The sequence below is a fragment of the Schistocerca piceifrons genome, chromosome 6, assembly GCF_021461385.2.
Source record: "Schistocerca piceifrons isolate TAMUIC-IGC-003096 chromosome 6, iqSchPice1.1, whole genome shotgun sequence".
NCBI lineage: Eukaryota > Metazoa > Arthropoda > Insecta > Orthoptera > Acrididae > Schistocerca > Schistocerca piceifrons.
In genome coordinates, this window is record NC_060143.1 from 99,648,089 (window position 1) to 99,668,999 (window position 20,911).

Genomic DNA, 20,911 nt, shown 5'->3' on the forward strand with positions numbered 1-20,911 from the left:
GGCTTACCAGTATTACATATGTTATATAAGTCATCATTTTCGATCACGAGACAAGCGCAACTGCTTGCAAGGCACGAATTTGAAAACAAGTGGACTAAACCGCCAGGCGGTACTGTGTACGTGGTACATGCTGCATTTCTTTGTTTACAATTACATTTTTCATCGTTACATCATATAAAACAATTTAAGCAGTAAACAATTCATGGAAAACGTTTTTAGATGTCGTACAAAATGGTAGTTCCTTAGAAAATAATGTGTAACATATTTTGAGTGGTCGAAAATAATAATCGAAGAACACGATGAGTGCCGCGAGGGTTAATGAGGCCAACTGTCTGTTAACAAACTCTCTTTACTGACGAACTGCAGCATATAAATTACTACCATCAGTGTAAGTTGATAAATAACTTTTTATAGGAATTCACAAAGTCTAGAAATAGCAGTTGAGGATTGTAGCATTCACTTATGAGGAACAGGTGGCTACCGTGCATTGCTGTTTCCTCCAATGTGAGGAAATGCATGTAGTCTTTACAGAAAACTCAAACTATTTGAGAAGGTGGAACCTTGAAACCCCATACATCAATTACATCTCTAGTACAAGGTAACCAACCCAGATAGGCTTCAGTAATTGAAACTCCTTAACTCTCAAACATCAGTTAAACTAAAGCATCGTCCCCAGTACAATCATAGGAAAACCAGTGCAGTATTACCGATAATGGTGCACTGACAACTGCGCTACTTTTCATATGCCTTCCGTTTTGTTTACGTTACATGTAACTATTTCTTTATTTCTTTCTTTCTGAATGAATCAAAGAAAACTTTTACAGGAACAGGTGTAACTAAATAACAAACCATAAGCTATAATTGTACGTAAGACAACTGAAAAAATTAATAATAATTAAAATTATAGAGAGTGGAAAGGGAATTGGTTAGAATTAGCACACTAAAAATAACGTACATATCTCACGTAGTTCCATGACTATAAATCTGTTATCTGTGAATAACAAACATTGTAAAATGCCGTGACGTAACTAAAGAATGGAGGTGTTTAAGGGATACACAAGATTAATTTTGACATGTTTAAAAATCCTGTAAATCTGTTGGTGATTCTATGACTACAAAAGTTTATAATCTCTATAATTTTTAATTTTTATTAACTTGTAAAATGTGTTTCATAAAATTGGAGATTACGGTCTGTGATTTAGTTGTATGCCGTTCTGTAAGTTTTCCTTGATTCCTGGCGAAAAAAAGAAAAAAAATTGTTTCAAGTAACGTAAGTACAGCGGAACACGTTATGAAATACAGCGCAGTTACAAGTGTAGGGGGCTCCAAAATAGTACCTTCTTAAATTGTTTGAATTTTCTATACAGACTACATGAATTTCCTACTATTGGCAGAAATAGCAACACATGACGCTACCTGTTCCTGATAAATCCTCAGCTGGTATTTCGTGACTTCTTATAAAATGATATTTATGAACTTTTACTAGTGTTATTAATTTATATGCTGTAACCTGTTAAAAAAATGTTAACAAACAGTTGGCTTCATGTACACTAGCGCCACTCAGCGTGTTCTTCTTTTCGACCATTCAAAAGATCCGTTACACATTGTTTCGTGAAGAAATACCGTTTTGTAAGACCTTGAGAAGTGATTTCCATGAATTGTTTACTGATGAAACAGTTTTCTTTGATGTAATGATGAAAAATGTGCTTGTAAACAAACAAATGCAGAATTTACCACGTATCCAGCACTGTCTGGTGTGTTTAGTCCACTTGTTTTCCAATATGTGCCTTGGCAGCAGTTGCGCTTGTCTCGTGACCGAGAATGCTGAAGTGATGCAGTCTACCTAGTGAACAGTGTTATATGATTGACATAACACTGGTAAGCTAGAAAACCATGTTATAAACGTTAAACTACGTCTCTTATTAATGGTGCAGTGTATCATGTTTCAATATCTTTTGATACCAGTTTGTCTTGTATTTTATAGCCTTTGAAAATGATGAAATGTCGGTACACGTAAGGTGTTTTTGGAAATAATAAAAGTGTGGCCAAGACGTAAGAAAAGTTATTAATGGCCGCTTCGTCTCGTAGAATTTTCATGCAAATTGCAGAAAGGAAACTATTTCTGTGAAGAAGTTCTTTACCATCGAATGTAAATTTGTGTTGAGGTGTCCTCTCTAAAGGTATTTGTGGGGAGTGTAGCCTTGTACGTAAGTAAAACTGTGCACGATAAACAGTTCAAACAAGAATAGAATAGCAGTTTTTAAAATATGTTGCTCCAGGAGAACGCTGAAGGTTAGATGGGTAGATCAAATCACCGATGAACTACAGAATGTGCAATAAAGTATGAAGAACTTAACGATTTTGTAACGTCGCGAGTTAATGCGCGATAACATTCATTGCTATACAGCAGTTTAAATGTGGACTGAATAGTACCGTTTTTATGGCTATAAAACAAATAAACATTTTTATTTGGAAATTTTGGACATTATTCTCCAGAAGTCAATCCATTATCTTACCGCCTGATAAATTTTTTTAATGACAGTTTTTCTACAGAACTTTATTTCATTGCTAGAGTTGCGCTGCTTCAGTAATTGTCGGTATTAGATGGTGTTTTTATCAACGCTGTTTTTACATCATCTTGTATCTACGTTGCTGAGTGAAGGGACATCGAGCAAACGACGAGAAGAGGTAGGTGTATTCTAATTTTCTGCCTGCACACGGAAAATCTCAAACCCCGCCACGCCACAATTGGTGCATTGGCCGGGAAGAGCAATAGTAAAGTTCGGATGTGTAGGAACTTCATAAAAAAGTAGCATTGTTTCAATGGACTCCTAAAATATTCACACGCAAGTGATAAAGGGACTGCTGTGGGACAATAGACGCGTGTGCTAATGAATTTTAGTTGGAGCGCAGCAGCAAAGAACTCGAGTCCGAAGTTACTAGTGAATTGTACCATGCAGCGAGAACAACAGACTGTGCACTGGCGCAGACTAGGGCCTGCAGAATGGACCCGCAGTACCATTTCACCGTGCAGTCATCCAGATGTGGCAAAAGAGAAGTAGTGTTCTACTGAGAGTTCTGTTTGTGTATGCTGAAAGACTGTCTGGAATAGCTGAAAACAATCAGGAAATTGTAGAGGAGAAACTGGAGGGAGATTTGGGGTACGTAAAAGATGAAAATGATTCCATGATTGGTAATTTCAGTTTTGAGGTGTCACAAGCTGATGTCAGTAATAGTTTGCCATATTCAGTGTAAGTTAATTCTATGAGTGATAGTGAACAATACATGATGGGAGACGAAATGGAAAATGTACCTGTTACTGGTGAAGACGTAAAGCAAGAACCAATATCAGCTGTTTGTGAACCAAGAGATAGTGTTACAGATATATTAATAAATATTCTAAAGGATATGAATCAGTTGATTGTTAATATGAAGGAAATGGGTAGTGAAATAAAATCGTCATTAAGTTCTGATATTGACGATAAAATTAGTAAACTGGGTGTTGAGATAGATTCCAAAATGACCAAAATGGGGTCAGACATAAAAACTTCACTAAGCTCTGAATAAATTAATTACACAGTGAAGTTGTTGATATGGAATCCAAGCTGGAAAGTAAAATTTCGAATTTGAGGGATTCGTGGAAAAATGACCTGACTTTGTTTGGTAATAATATTAAAGGAAAAATTAATCAACTAATATTCGAATGTAATACTATTGTAACAGTGAAAAGTGAACTAACTTCAAAAATTGAGCTAGCTGCTGAGAACAACCAGCAGATAGGGCCACAATTACATTCAGAAATAAGTAAAGTTCAGGAACAGATTCATAAGGCATAAAAGTGCTGTGAGGAAAGTCACACTTTATTAGAAAATAATATCAAAGAAGGAAAAGATGTGTGTGTTAAGTTTGGTATGCAAGCTGCTAGTAAGATCACTAACATTGAAACTAATATTCAGCAATTTAGTACTAGCGTGAATGAGCAACTGTGTAAACATGAAAGTATACTAACAAAATTTGAACAGAATGGTAATATCAATAGTGTTTGTGTAGTGTCTAATGGTGTTGTGGAATCTTCAGAAATTGCCTATGTTACACATCGCCAGTTTTTGAAATTTGATCCAAATAAGAATATTCACCCTAAAGATTTCTGGAGTGATTTCGAAGACGTATTACCTAAAGTGTGGAGTGACAAGCAAAAGATTGGATTCACTACTTCAAATCTAAAGGGAGAAGCTAGAATCTAGGGTAATCTAGCTTCAGATAAATACGACAGCCTGGTGGAGTTCAAACAAGCAGTCTTTGAAGAATACTCGGGAAAGAAGAAGCAGGTGGAGGTTTTCAATAAATTTCGGTAAGGGAAAAATACGATCCCAAGAGAGACGGAATCAAAAGGTTTCAACAAAAGTGGGTGACTACCTTGTCATATTTGAATGCCACAGTAGAAACAGAGCAAATTATTATGGCGATTGAAAAAAATTGCAGTTGTATTGGCAAAATAAGATAATTTCTGCACCCTGTGATGACATTGACCAGTTTGTGCACTATTTAGAAAGAATAGAAAACAAGTTAAAACAAGAAGAAAGTGCTGGTAGAGAATACAGGCCTCCCACTAGACCTAGTGAAAACAGAGAGGACGTCAGTATAAACGTGGTTTCAGTGCCGCGAGTAAAAAATTATAGAGAGAGGGGGGGAAGAGGGGCAAGAGATTGTATGAGTAGGGGCATGTTCACTAACCTGGACCGGCATGCCCACCGCTATCAGCTGAGAGACGATGACGTAATGGAATGAGCGTCATAGGCGTTCGCTGAGTACAGCAGTTGAACTGTTAGAAGTCTGTGATGACGCTGGCGCTCACAGATGTAAATATTACTACATAAACCAACTACCAAAACCATTTGGAAAGGAGGCACCTACTAAACAGTATTTTGGAAATAATATGAACGAAAATAGAAAGGCTAAGGAGAGTGACACTGCTAAAGAATATGTGTCTTTAGAAAAGGAAGTCGGATTTTGTGAGAGTGAAAGTTCAGACTGATATCAGCAGAACCATTTCAAAGAGAAACTTATTTCGGAAAGTAAGTGTGTAGATCAGGATATGGGGGTGGATCAGCACCTCAGAACAGATGAGAGGCTACCTGGAGATTGTGGAATTAATATTATGGAAACGCAGGAGGAAGAGGAGACAGTGTTGAGGAGTTTTTGAATAAAATAAGTGGAGTTCTTTGAGATATCGAAGACGATGAATCAGGAGAGAAAGAAGAAGGGGGTAATATAGATAATTCTGTCAACACATTGAATAGTGTTGCAGAAACAGAATTTATTCAGATGGAGAGGAGGGAAAAGGCGGAGATTGCTTTTCCATTATGAGTAATTTAGTGAAAGAGGCTAGTTGTAGTAGAAATGAGGTGAAAGAGGAGTCAGTAAATGAACATTTAATTTCCACAGGAGGGGTCGGTTTCGACTGACGAGAGGTGGTGCATGATTTGGTAGACGAGCCTGAATCTAAATGTCTAAAAATAAATCCTAGACAGCCTATTATTGAAGTCATTGTATTTAATGATAAAGTTACTTGTTTAATTGACAGTAGTTCTGAAGCATGTGCAGTGTCACAAATTTTGTTAATGCTCTTCCTGCAAGTAAACAAATAACTATTATGCCAGTAAGTGGGTTAAATATTATTGTGGCTACTGGTAAAAGTAAAAAGGTTGTGAAACAAGAAATATTGTTACCAGTTACTATTGGTGGAGTTCAGGGCGAACAAAACTTTCTAATTAGTAAAGGTCTAAGTGTGGAAATGTTAGGAGGTGGTGATTTTTTGCAGAAGTACCAAGGTAAATTGGATTTTGGAAATATGGAGGTGGTAATTATAGTACAGGGTGAAACTATATCTGTTCTTTTCATTGGAGAAAGATTTTCTGTTGCTCAAGATTTGCCAAAACGTCTTGGCTAAGTTAATTGAAGGCTATTATGAGTATGGTGAAGAGAGAGAAGTTGGTCTGTCAGAGGCAAGGGGGTGGCGTAATGCCAGTGATTTGAACGACAACATAATGGAGCAGCCAATAAAGAGCAGTAACTGAGAAGCCTCAGAGGCCGGTGCACTCCATGCAATGCCATGTGTTAGACAATCACTAGGTATTTGAATTATTGACAATGCTATTTCCGTTTCTTTTCGTATTGTCAGTCTTCCTCTTCATCATTCAGAACATTGACTATGATCTTTCTTTCTTCCCTATCATTGTAGATAGTGTTGGCATAGAGTTTGAGGAGTAGTAAAAAGTATACAGAAAGCTAGGGTCCCAGCAGAAACTAAAACGCTAGCCAGAATAACAAGATAGAAATGGAAATGAGAGGAAAAGAATACTTTAAGGTAATATGACGAGTTTATCTGAAGGTTCTGTAGCCTGTAAAGACGTGGCAGTGTAAGAAATATGTTTAGAGGCAAAAGAGGATTGCTTGCCTAAAGCGTAAAAAGAAGTTTTTTATTTCAGATGACTTGAAAGCCACAAAGATGTAAGCTTAAGTGTATTTAATATTTTTAGTAGTATATGTGTTCGTGAATGTAGTGACTGAGACATGTTGGAGAGCCACATGAGTTGGCATTAGTCGGGCTTAATGTTTTTCTATAAGGATCTGTTTTTATGTAATTTGATCATAAGATGGTGAAGAACCTCAGAACTGACCGGTGCTAGAGGTGTTTTGAGAGCCACAGAAGTTGGCTGGAGTTAGCTTCAGATATGTGTAATGTAGAGCCACAGTAATTGGTTAGCAGATTCAGTACTGTTCTATAAGGATTTTTTTATTTTATTTTCTGGAATACTGTGTATGAGAGGTGCAAAGCCACAGAGGCGGTATGAGTTGTGTTCAAATTTTCTACATGAAATTTTGGTATTCTATGCTAATAATAATAAATTACTTGTTTTTTTATGTGTCTAATGTGAGGACTTTACTAAAGCCACAGATGCTGGCAAAGATATTTTTCATAGATTTTATGAGGAGTTTTATGTGGAATAGACGTTATTTGTAAATAGTATTATGTAAGATGTAATTAATATTTCAGTTATTTTATAACACTGTTTTTCTCTTTTTGTATGATGTATATAGGAGGTGCTGCAGGTCTGTGGAAGGTGGGATGAATGATTTTTAGTGCCAGTAACTTTGTATTTCTTTACATAATGTGAAATGATGTTTTTCAGATCCGCAGATGGTGGTGGAGATAACTTTGCAGGATATCTTATAATGTTGTATTTTGTTCTTTGTGTACAATAGCTTATTTGTGTGAATGCAAGCGGTAGATTTGGTTTACTAAAAAGAGTTAAGAAAGAGTGTTTTTTATGAAGCAGCAGATCTTGTAATGGTAACTTGCTTAATCATTAACAGATTTTGAAAAAAGAATTCAGTGATGGTGCAAATTTTGGGTTTTTTTTAAAAAAGGACAGTTATTTCACTTTTTACTGGGAGGATTGGTATTAAATGTAACCACTGTAAAGAAAATGTTGAACTGGAATGAAATATGAATTTGCCTGGGAGATAAATTTCTTGTGTAAATAAAAAGTAAATTGTGGAGGACCATAAAGTTTTCGAAAAATTTTTCATGGAGTTCTTTGCTGTTGAATTTGAGAGCAGCAGTTGCTGATTAGAGTATATATACATGTGTGTTAGGGTAGGATGTATAGATTAAGGATGGACTCTTAGACGTACTGTGTATTACAGGTATGAAAATATGACAGAACCTGATAGAGATTGAGACAGAACCCGCTTAAAGACAGGGCTGGACGCTGTACACCAGTGACGAGCCCATGATGTGACCCATATGTAACTGCTGAACAGAAGTGATCCGTACCCATTTTATTCATCGGAGACAGTTATCAGAACTCCAACTTGTTGTCTTAGAAATGTTAGGTAAAGAGACGACCACCATATCGAAGTGAATGTCTTCTGCGATAGGAAAAGACACCCTGCACAGTGCCGAAATTATATTTGTAGTCAATTTTTTGGACGCTGATAGAGCGGAGTGTTAATTGATTGTTTTTCCTTAAATTTATTATGAAAGAGTAAGAACCTTTTGTTTGGAGAAAAAAATGGTAGTTTGAAGAGCAAATGTAAATTTTGTCCGATGTAAATGTTTTGTTAAATTAGTTTTGAAAAAAAGGGTTCAGGAATAAGTTTGTAAGATAAATGTGATATGAGAAAAAGATGAAAATTTTCTGTAAATTAATTTGATAGTATGCTGTTCAGTCCTAGCCCTTGATATTCCATGTACACTCCTGGAAATTGAAATAAGAACACCGTGAATTCATTGTCCCAGGAAGGGGAAACTTTATTGATACATTCCTGGGGTCAGATACATCACATGATCACGCTGACAGAACCACAGGCACATAGACACAGGCAACAGAGCATGTACAATGTCGGCACTAGTACAGTGTATATCCACCTTTCGCAGCAATGCAGGCTGCTATTCTCCCATGGAGATGATCGTAGAGATGCTGGATGTAGTCCTGTGGAACGGCTTGCCATGCCATTTCCACCTGGCGCCTCAGTTGGACCAGCGTTCGTGCTGGACGTGCAGACCGCGTGAGACGACGCTTCATCCAGTCCCAAACATGCTCAATGGGGGACAGATCCGGAGATCTTGCTGACCACGGTAGTTGACTTACACCTTCTAGAGCACGTTGGGTGGCACGGGATACATGCGGACGTGCATTGTCCTGTTGGAACAGCAAGTTCCCTTGCCGGTCTAGGAATGGTAGAACGATGGGTTCGATGACGGTTTGGACGTACCGTGCACTATTCAGTGTCCCCTCGACGATCACCAGTGGTGTACGGCCAGTGTAGGAGATCGCTCCCCACACCATGATGCCGGGTGTTGGCCCTGTGTGCCTCGGTCGTATGCAGTCCTGATTGTGGCGCTCACCTGCACGGCGCCAAACACGCATACAACCATCATTGGCACCAAGGCAGAAGCGACTCTCATCGCTGAAGACGACACGTCTCCATTCGTCCCTCCATTCACGCCTGTCGCGACACCACTGGAGGCGGCTGCACGATGTTGGGGCGTGAGCGGAAGACGGCCTAACGGTGTGCGGGACCGTAGCCCAGCTTCATGGAGACGGTTGCGAATGGTCCTCGCCGATACCCCAGGAGCAACAGTGTCCCTAATTTGCTGGGAAGTGGCGGTGCGGTCCCCTACGGCACTGCGTAGGATCCTACGGTCTTGGCGTGCATCCGTGCGTCGCTGCGGTCCGGTCCCAGGTCGGCGGGCACGTGCACCTTCCGCCGAACACTGGCGACAACATCGATGTACTGTGGAGACCTCACGCCCCACGTGTTGAGCAATTCGGCGGTACGTCCACCCGGCCTCCCGCATGCCCACTGTACGCCCTCGCTCAAAGTCCGTCAACTGCACATACGGTTCACGTCCACGCTGTCGCGGCGTGCTACCAGTGTTAAAGACTGCGATGGAGCTCCGTATGCCACGGCAAACTGGCTGACACTGACGGCGGCAGTGCACAAATGCTGCGCAGCTAGCGCCATTCGACGGCCAACACCGCGGTTCCTGGTGTGTCCGCTGTGCCGTGCGTGTGATCATTGCTTGTACAGCCCTCTCGCAGTGTCCGGAGCAAGTATGGTGGGTCTGAGACACCGGTGTCAATGTGTTCTTTTTTCCATTTCCAGGAGTGTAATTCTATCTAATACTGTTATGTAATTTAAGTATTTGGTTAATTGAAGAAATCAAAGTTTGATTAACAATATCGTGGTAGTTAAAGATTCAACTTTTGGACGTAATAAGAACCATAAAATATGCTCAGGAGAAATTTTAGATTCTTAGGTGGTGTGAAACATGTCAAGTTAATGAGAGTGTGTACATGGGACATTCGTCAGATTGTAATGTTGCATTATATACCGTCTTAAGAAACCTGCAAGAGTTACACAAGCCTGTCTTGGGAAAATGTTCATAGGGAATTACCCGCTTTGCTGATCATGTATATCTAGGTGTGATTGCTATTGTAACAGAGCAGCCATAAAGTAAGATGTAGTATTTTCTGTATCTAAAGGATATTTCCAGCTTTATTGTCCTTTAGTTTTCGTTTATTAAACATTACTTTAATATTTGTATATCACAATGACGTAAATGCGTCTATATGTAAGGATTAGTGGAGGCCAGTTTTGGCGCGAGTATGACCATGAGTGAGCATTCTGATGGACAGTGAGTGTGGTTAGCCCGTAAGAAGTGAGACGGTTCCCGCTCGTTATCTGATAGTTATGCTGGGAGTGAGACCACAATAAGGGAGTCGCTCGCCAGCCTCGTTCGCGGAAGGACATGTTAAATGTGATGTTTCTTATTATGTGTGAAATGAAGGAATATTTAATTCCTCGAGTTTGATACGTGTCATGACTAACGCTGATGTATTGACGGACAGTTTTGTGAAGTTTGGAAGTTTTGGAATTCTTTCGTTGGAATGATATGGACGTATGAAAATTTGGCCTTCATAGTATCTGTGTGGCATGTTTCAATATCCAACCACTGATCATTTGTGGCGAGCAATTTCTTTTTCGAAATCCACAAGAAGGACTGAATGTAATAACTCATGTTAGTGGTGAAATTAATGACTGTGGGAACGTTGGTTGGTTCGGGTCGGGTTTGGTCAGATTTCTGGCTGCTGTGTGTGCGAAATGATTGTATGAATTGTGAACTTGACGAAAATAACCAGTAGTTTAAATGTGGACTGAATACTACCGTTTCTATGGCTATAAGAACAAATAAACATTTTTATGTAGATATTTTGGAAATTATTTTCTGGAAGTCAATTCATTATCTTCCTGCCCGATAAATTCTTTTTTATGATAGTTTTTCTACAAAACTTTATTTCATTGCTAGAGTTTCATGGCCCCAGTAATTGCAGATATTAGATGGAGTTTTTTATCAACGCTGCTTTTACATCACCTTGTAAGTATCTACGTTGCCCAGTGAAGGAACATCGAGCAGACGCCGTTGTGAGGTAGGTGAATTCTAATTTGCTGCCTGCACACGGAAAATCTCAAACCCCGCCTCGCCGCAATTTCACACAGCAGTTGGGAAATGCGTTATTTCGAGTGGGGAGGAAACGTAGTGTTCCAACGCCTAGATACCATTGTAATAGAGGTAAAGAGGATATCAAACTTCGTATTTGGTCTGTTCACTTATTCGAACATGTAACTAGCTCGATTAACGACCATTCAGATGAAGCGAACCATGACTGGGCGCACAATTGTTTGTGATATCAAGAAATTTCACTTAAGACAGTCAATTTCATCCTCAAAACCGTAACACAAGGGTTGGAACGTAAATAGTGGCAACTATTTATTCACAACCGATACAAAAGAGTTACATGTTTGTACCATCTTACTGTCCTTCAAAATAGTCACTAGCGTTGTGTAGAACCCGTTGCCAGCGATGTGGAAGGCGTAGTATACCCTTAGCAGAGCCTGTTCTTTTGATGGTGCGAATGGAGCGGTCTACTGCCTGTCGCGTCTCTGGAACAGTTCTGAAGCGAATGCCACAAAGTGGTTCCTTCATATTCGGAATCAGATCAAAATCACTAGGACTTAGTCCGGGGAATATGGTGGATGGTACAGTACTTCCCACTCCCATCGACCGAACAGAGTAGCCACAGCTTGTGCTGTATGCGCCTGCGCTTTGTCGCGCAAAATGATTGGTGGGTTGCGCAGAAAGTGTCGCCGCTTCTTTCTCAAAGCATTATGGGTCGCCGCGAAAGTCGAAAGTGCGTCAGAGTCCCAGTCTGGTGATTCTCGTAAAGGACTGTGATGGTTTTATCCTAACGCATTGCGTTCCTCCACGCAGACCGTCAATGCACAGTATTACCGTTCGTATTTGGAGCATCACCTGCGACCAGCTTTGCGAAGGAAGCGGCAACAATGTCTGTGCAACCCACCCATCATTTTGCGCGACAATGCTCAGCTGTGGCTGCTCTGTTCGGTCGATGGGACTGAGAGGTACTGTACCATCCATCATACTCCCCGGATTCAAGTCCTTGTGACTTTGATTTGATTCCGAAGATGAAGGAACCACTACGTGGCATTCGATTCAGAAGTGTTCCAGAGATTCGACAGGCAGTAGACCGCTCCATTCGCATCATCAATAGAACGGGCTCTGCTAACAGTATACTACGCCTTCCACATCGCTGGCAACGGGTTCTACACAACGCTGGTGACTACTTTGAAGGAAACTAACAGGTGCAAAAATGTAACTCTTTTATATCGGTTATGAATAAGTAGTTGCCACTATTTAAGTTCCAATCCTCGTATGTATTGTATCTTAGGAGTAAGTGACTGCCAGATTTCGAAGAGTAAAACGCTGCTGAATTCATCACTTTCAGTTCTACACCTTTAGCAGCACAAATTATTTATCTACGTTCAGAAAAACTAAATGATACCAAAATACTAAATTAAAATTACTGCAGAAGGAGACTACACGTAGTTAGTAGAGGACTTCCCATATCTCGGAGAAAATGTAACACAGACACCTTAACAATTTCCGAGAATATTTACGGTTAACAACTTGAGCCACTTGTTAGGTATAGCATTGCACCTGCAATAAACGTCTTCGAAACTTGTAAATAGTTGAATTCGTACATTCTGCCATAATGGAGCATGGATAACTATCGTTGATACAACCTATATTTTGTAAGGTATGCTGCTTTAAACATACATGAAATGCAGGATTTCGCAGTTCTCTCATCTTCTGACTCCAAAAATCAGCTTCGTCTTCACAAACAACGTTGCGTGGTTGAAATAACACGCAGTCCAATTAGTCTTTACGGGCCCTAATTAAAAAAAAAAACTTGTGGAATTACTTTCAGAGGTTACGCAACCAGAAATAAATGTCGTATGTGGGAAATACATGTGCAGACTAATCTAGCTGTGAGCAGAATCAACGAAATCTTCTTATCAACTCTAGCTAATTGACTAATGATGCTTTCAAATGTGTTATCTGTCCAGTTTCACTTTCTGAATAAGTGAAGAAGAATAATACACTCCTGGAAATTGAAATAAGAACACCGTGAATTCATTGTCCCAGGAAGGGGAAACTATATTGACACATTCCTGTGGTCACATACATCACATGATCACACTGACAGAACCACAGGCACATAGACACAGGCAACAGAGCATGCACAATGTCGGCACTAGTACAGTGTATATCCACCTTTCGCAGCAAAGCAGGCTGCTATTCTCCCATGGAGACGATCGTAGAGATGCTGGATGTAGTCCTGTGGAACGGCTTGCCATGCCATTTCCACCTGGCGCCTCAGTTGGACCAGCGTTCGTGCTGGACGTGCAGACCGCGTGAGACGACGCTTCATCCAGTCTCAAACATGCTCAATGGGGGACAGATCCGGAGATCTTACTAGCCAGGGTAGTTGACTTACACCTTCTAGAGCACGTTGGGTGGCACGGGATACATGTGGACGTGCATTGTCCTGTTGGAACAGCAAGTTCCCTTGCCGGTCTGGGAATGGCAGAACGATGGGTTCGATGACGGTTTGGATGTACCGTGCACTATTCACCAGTGGTGTACGGCCAGTGTAGGAGATCGCTCCCCACACCATGATGCCGGGTGTTGGCGCTGTGTGCCTCAGTCGTATGCAGTCCTGATTGTGGCGCTCACCTGCACGGCGCCAAACACGCATACGACCATCATTGGCACCAAGGCAGAAGCGACTCTCATCGCTGAAGACGACACGTCTCCATTCGTCCCTCCATTCACGCCTGTCGCGACAGCACTGGAGGCGGGCTGCACGATGTTGGGGCGTGAGCGGAAGACGGCCTAACGGTGTGCGGGACCGTAGCCCAGCTTCATGGAGACGGTTGCGAATGGTCCTCGCCGATACCCCAGGAGCATCAGTGTCCCTAATTTGCTGGGAAGTGGCGGTGCGGTCCCCTACGGCACTGCGTAGGATCCTACGGTCTTGGCGTGCATCCGTGCGTCGCTGCGGTCCGCTCCCAGGTCGACGGGCACGTGCACCTTCCGCCGACCACTGGCGACAACATCGATGTACTGTGGAGACCTCACGCCCCACGTGTTGAGCAATTCGGCGGTACGTCCACCCGGCCTCCCGCATGCCCACTATACGCCCTCGCTCAAAGTCCGTCAACTGCACATACGGTTCACGTCCACGCTGTCGCGGCATGCTACCAGTGTTAAAGACTGCGATGGAGCTCCGTATGCCACGGCAAACTGGCTGACACTGACGGCGGCGGTGCACAAATGCTGCGCAGCTAGCGCCATTCGACGGCCAACACCGCGGTTCCTGGTGTGTCAGCTGTGCCGTGTGTGTGATCATTGCTTGTACAGCCCTCTCGCAGTGTCCGGAGCAAGTATGGTGGGTCTGACACACCGGTGTCAATGTGTTCTTTTTTCCATTTCCAGGAGTGTATATGAGGGGCGTTCCCTCATTTGAATAAGCCTTAAAACCGTACCACCTAACATTCACAATTCTGGGAGATCGTTACCTAACTGCATTCGAGCTTTACAAGGTTTCTTCAGAAGAACTGGAATAGGAAATGGCAAGAGTCACGTATTCTATGAATACCTACAGTTGGTGTCAGCGGTAATCAGTCATCGAAGAAATCGTCGATCTGTTCCACTTATGTTGCCTTGTACTGCAATTTTTCATTTGTGAAACTGTGTGTACTACAGCCATATACTACCATCGATTGAGTTCTTCAGTGTCTCCCTCTGATAACGAAGAGCGTTGGCCCTTGACCTTAACACTACAAGTACCACTTTGGTCATTTTTGACCCACGAGAATTTTTGGAGGATCCTACCCCCATACATAATCGTCCCAGGAACAAACGCTCCCGCAATTTTTCATCATTTATGGGGTTGCACAATTCAGCAAAATTTCATCCCCCTAGGCCACCTAAAAGTATGAAAATGTAACCTCTTATACCAGTAGTATAATGTTGGTCATTTATGACCCACACGCCTTTTAATGCAATTCGATATCAGTAATACCGACATTGAGACAGTAAATAGTTTCTGGGTGTGCCTCAATGTCTTTCACGAGATGTTGGAGTATATTACGACTCTTTTGGTAAAAAAGAACGTGCAATATGAAGAATTCGGTCAGGCAATACTTCACATCAGCACAGCTTTCAATTTCCTACGGACAGCGAGATGCTGGCCTATGGTGTGACACTAGCAAAGTACGGAGTAACATATTATACCGTGAGCAATCCGGGACACACTCCTCTTCCTAAACTGCTGTCTGGGACACTGATAATAGTTCTCTTGCTTGACTGCATGTGTCAGGCGCATTGATCTTATGAAACATCACGACTGACAACTTCTTAGCCTCCGTGAAACTGGCGGATGAGCAGAAACAAAAATGAATAAGTTTAGATGGCACTCTTCGCAGATCACTCAAAGAGGTCCCTCCTGCGGCGCGAAGTGGAGACGACTAATTGTACGCAACACACAAATCAGGCGACAATATTCTCACAGCATACCAAGGCAAAATGAAAAAATACCCTTATTATGACTAACATGCATGCTGGATGTCAGGTGAATGAGAGTACTTAGAAGAAACTTACAGAAACGTTGAAGCTTTATAATGAAACTAAGGGTGAAGTCGATATAGTTGACTCTACAGTACCCGAGCTGGCACCCACCGATGGCCTGTGCGTGTCTTTTACAATATTTTTGACCTCACTTTTGAATACATTGTGGGAGCAACCAGTGATCAGTGTTATTACCAATATTTACTATAAAAAACAGTCTTGATCACAAATTATTTATTTCGGTGACCGGTTTCGAGTGATTTACCACCAGAAGGAGGTTCTTGCTCATTGGTCTGAAGATGACCACAGATGTGGTCGAAACCGGTTACCGAAATAAATAATTTGGTATCAAGACTGTTTCTGATAGTAATTATTTTTGACCTTGCCATGATCAACGCTCACACAGTTCTTAAGTGACACTTACCTCCAAGATTTCTCTCTAAGACTTTTATTCTCAGAAAAGCAGATCAGCTCGCTGCCCTCTACAAACTGCAAAGAGGTGCCAATCTCCCCTTGCAGGCACTCGATACCGGAGCTGGCCAATATGGATATACACTCCTGGAAATGGAAAAAAGAACACATTGACACCGGTGTGTCAGACCCACCATACTTGCTCCGGACACTGCGAGAGGGCTGTACAAGCAATGATCACACGCACGGCACAGCTGACACACCAGGAACCGCGGTGTTGGCCGTCGAATGGCGCTAGCTGCGCAGCATTTGTGCACCGCCGCCGTCAGTGTCAGCCAGTTTGCCGTGGCATACGGAGCTCCATCGCAGTCTTTAACACTGGTAGCATGCCGCGACAGCGTGGACGTGAACCGTATGTGCAGTTGACGGACTTTGAGCGAGGGCGTATAGTGGGCATGCGGGAGGCCGGGTGGACGTACCGCCGAATTGCTCAACACGTGGGGCGTGAGGTCTCCACAGTACATCGATGTTGTCGCCAGTGTTCGGCGGAAGGTGCACGTGCCCGTCGACCTGGGACCGGACCGCAGCGACGCACGGATGCACGCCAAGACCGTAGGATCCTACGCAGTGCCGTAGGGGACCGCACCGCCACTTCCCAGCAAATTAGGGACACTGTTGCTCCTGGGGTATCGGCGAGGACCACTCGCAACCGTCTCCATGAAGCTGGGCTACGGTCCCGCACACCGTTAGGCCGTCTTCCGCTCACGCCCCAACATCGTGCAGCCCGCCTCCAGTGCTGTCGCGACAGGCGTAAATGGAGGGACGAATGGAGACGTGTCGTCTACAGCGATGAGAGTCGCTTCTGCCTTGGTGCCAATGATGGTCGTATGCGTGTTTGGCGCCGTGCAGGTGGGCGCCACAATCAGGACTGCATACGACCGAGGCACACAGGGCCAACACCCGGCATCATGGTGTGGGGAGCGATCTCCTACACTGGCCGTACACCACTGGTGATCGTCGAGGGGACACTGAATAGTGCACGGTACATCCAAACCGTCATCGAACCCATCGTTCTACCATTCCTTGACCGGCAGGGGAACTTGCTGTTCCAACAGGACAATGCACGTCCGCATGTATCCCGTGCCACCCAACGTGCTCTAGAAGGTGTAAGTCAACTATCCTGGCCAGCAAGATTTCCGGATCTGTCCCCCTTTGAGCATGTTTGGGACTGGATGAAGCGTCGTCTCTCGCGGTCTGCACGTCCAGCACGAACGCTGGTCCAACTGAGGCGCCAGGTGGAAATGGCATGGCAAGCCGTTCCACAGGACTACATCCAGTATCTCTACGATCGTCTCCATGGGAGAATAGCAGCCTGCATTGCTGCGAAAGGTGGATATACACTGTACTAGTGCCGACATTGTGCATGCTCTGTTGCCTGTGTCTATGTGCCTGTGGTTCTGTCAGTGTGATCATTTGATGTATCTGACCCCAGGAATGTGTCAATAAAGTTTCCCCTTCCTGGGACAATGAATTCACGGTGTTCTTATTTCAATTTCCAGGAGTGTAGAATGTGTTGTCTAGTTCCGGTTTCAAGTAAACAATAAAATTACAAAGGGGAGTAAGATATGAAACGTATGCTTCAAGTGCTCAAAGTATGTGTGAAAAAGCTGCCAAGGAAAAATTCTTGTCGAGTGTCTGAACTGTGAGCCCATCCGAGCTTAGGCAATTCTGTCAAGCCTTCATTCCTAAATATGTTACCGAGCGGGGTGGCGCAGTGGTTAGACACTGGACTCGCATTCGGGAGGACGACGGTTCAATCCCGCGTCCGGCCATCCTGATTTGGGTTTTCCGTGATTTCCCTAAATCACTCCAGGCAAATGCCGGGATGGTTCCTCTGAAAGGGCACGGCCGACTTCCTTCCCAATCCTTCCCTAATCCGATGAGACCGATGACCACGCTGTCTGGTCTCCTTCCCCAAACCAACCAACCAACCAACCTAAATATGTTCAAATATTTATAAATATAGACTGAAGATATCTGTTCCTATGTTTTAGTTCCTCGATTACAAGAAGAATGAAAACACATAGAACATTTTAGTCACCTAATGCGTTTTAGAATCTTTCACAAATACTCGGCACTTAATTTGTCTGTAAACGTAAAAATCCTGTTGGTAGTCACAGAAACAATAGGTTCCGCTTCGGTTTAAATCTTTTTAGAAAGGCAAACATTGTAATATTGTTTTATTTAGTTCTTTCAATGATGATTGATGAAAGACTGTAGAATTTCTTGTGCAAAACTTAAAATAAAAAAAAGTTGTATTTCTGAAAATTTATGTTCGACGGTGTACTATTCATTTTAGAGAGACCAAATCATCCTTTGATTACACCTTACGTTCTTCCTGAAAGTACTGCCAATATGGCGACACTCAAAATACCACCCAAATACGAATAAAACGGTGGTTTCCTACTGTGAGTAAAAAATGACCCACATGGTACTACTAGGGGTACGGCGAAGTCCGGTACTTCTAGTGTTAAAGTTGATGTTTACACAGTTTTGTAACTTGGTATCATGACGAAATGTCACATATGCTTGAGACGAAAGTGATAAAAACAACTAGAATCGTTCATTTTAGTCAACGCGGCAACACGTCAATCTTTCCAAAATTAAGTGTACAATGAGTTTCGTCATTTCGGATTAAGTGGCGAGGTAGAAATCTCCGAGGTGAGTCAATAACAGACTATCGCTTCTGTATCTCCACGCTGACTGGGAGAGGCACTAATGTGTTTGTGTGGGAGGCGTAGCATCTCGTGTAATGCACATATTTACTGTTCTGTATGGATGAGACGCGAGTGCAGAGCTGCGTGTACATCACACACAAAGGCGACGGACGCCCTTGGGAACCCAAACAGAGGTGTTGTGTGCAGTACGCGCCGCTGCAACAGCGACAGCACTTAGCGATAGCCGCACTGGCGCTTTCAACCGAACAGTGACAGTCGTAGTTCTCCGTCAGCAAACTATTTAACCGACCGTACTGAATAATGAAATAATCCCGCAGGCAAGGAGGGAGTCATTTACGTTTACTAGCCTTTCGTTATTCTGCGTAGAACGGATATAGCTTTCGTTTGCATTAACTCCCAAGTAAAATGTACGGATTGAAAATCCTGGCCAAAGATCGTAAAAATATCTTTACAACTTACGCTGCAAAACCATTATAAGCTTTGCAGAGTATTTCTGATCACCCTGTATAGATCCAGTGTTCATAATGCCACACTTGTGTGTCCTTACAAGGCGATTAATAGCGGTAACAGTTACATAACCAATTTGAACGGCAGCTTCGTAAAAATTCTTTGTAACCAATGACAACATTTTCCTTTAAGTAATATAATACAGAGTCCGGCATAAAAATGTATGCACTCTTTGTCAGGCTCTATCGAGATATCGTGCTATTCGTTCAATTTGAGTTACGAGTATGTTGTAGTATCGTATTTGGCTCAACAGATGTTTGTACTTTCATATCATGCTTGACATTCGAGGAACGAAAACGTTTTGTGAAGTGGTTTTTCAAGCTGGATAATGTCGTTGAAGTGCAACGTCAGTGGAAGCGGGAGTTTGAAACGGATCCGCCAACCCACCTAACAGTCAAACGCATCATTGACAAGTCTGAATTTCATGGAATGATTTGTGATATTCACATAGGAGGATCAGGAAGACAGCGTAAACACTGCGCAGCTAGTCCCGGCGGAGGTTCGAATCCTCCCTCGGGCATGGATGTGTGTGTTTGTCCTTAGGTTAATTTAGGTTACATAGTATGCAAGCTTAGGGACTGATGACCTTAGAAGTTAAGTCCCATAAGATTTCACACACATTTCACACACACATAGCGTAAACCGGCCGCTGTGACCGAGCTGTTCTAGGTACTCCTGTCCGGAACCGCTCTGCTGCTAGGTCGCAGGTTCGAACCCTGCCTCGGTCAAGGATGTGTGTGATGTCCTTAGGTTAGTCAGGTTTAAGTAGTTCCAAGTCTAGGGGACTGATGACCTCAGATGTTGAGTCCCATAGTGTTTAGAGCCTACTGCACCATTTTTTGAGGGCAGCGTACAGCTACAAGTCCTGCTTCGTCGGCTCTCCCGTTGCAAACGTTTGTTAATTCTCCACAGAAGTCTGCTATGCAATGTGCACGTGAAGTGGGGGTTAACATTTCAGGTGTACGAAGAATTCTGGAAGCTGCAAAGTAGATAGTTAACATTCCACGATTACTGCATGTGATTAATGATGACGATCCTGAGCGCCGAGTGCAATTTAGCAAATGGCATCAGCAAATGGCAGCTGATGACGAACAATTTGTGATTAAGGTAGTGTGGCGTGATGAGGCGCAATTTAAACTTAATGGAACCGTGAATCGGCATAACAGTGTGTACTGGGCGCCGGAAAACCCGCATGTTTATGCGGATAAAGAGTTTAGTCTACCAGGGGTTCATGTATGATGTGGACTATCGTCTAGGGGCTTAGTAGGACCCATTTTCTTTGATGCTAATGTCGCCGGAGAAGTCTACCTGGAAATGTTACGCACATCAATTTTGCCAGGTATTCGTGCGCCTTATGGAGCTGAATAAGAGATCTTTTACCAACAGGACGGGGCGCTACTATACTACCACCTAGTCGTAAGACTGGATGCAAATTTTCCAGGGCACTGGATTGGACGAAGAGGGCCCATTGAGTTCCCTCCACGGTCGCCAGATCTAACACCTATGGACGTTTACTTGTGGGGAACTGTGAAAGGTAACGTCAATCGACGTAAGCCACGCACGCTGGAGGATCTTCACCAGGAGATTACAGTGACATGTGCAGTGATCTCAACTGTAACGTTGACTGACGTAGTTGCGGCGACCGCTCGTCGTTTTGTTATGTGTATAGCCGCCAAGGGTGAACATTTTG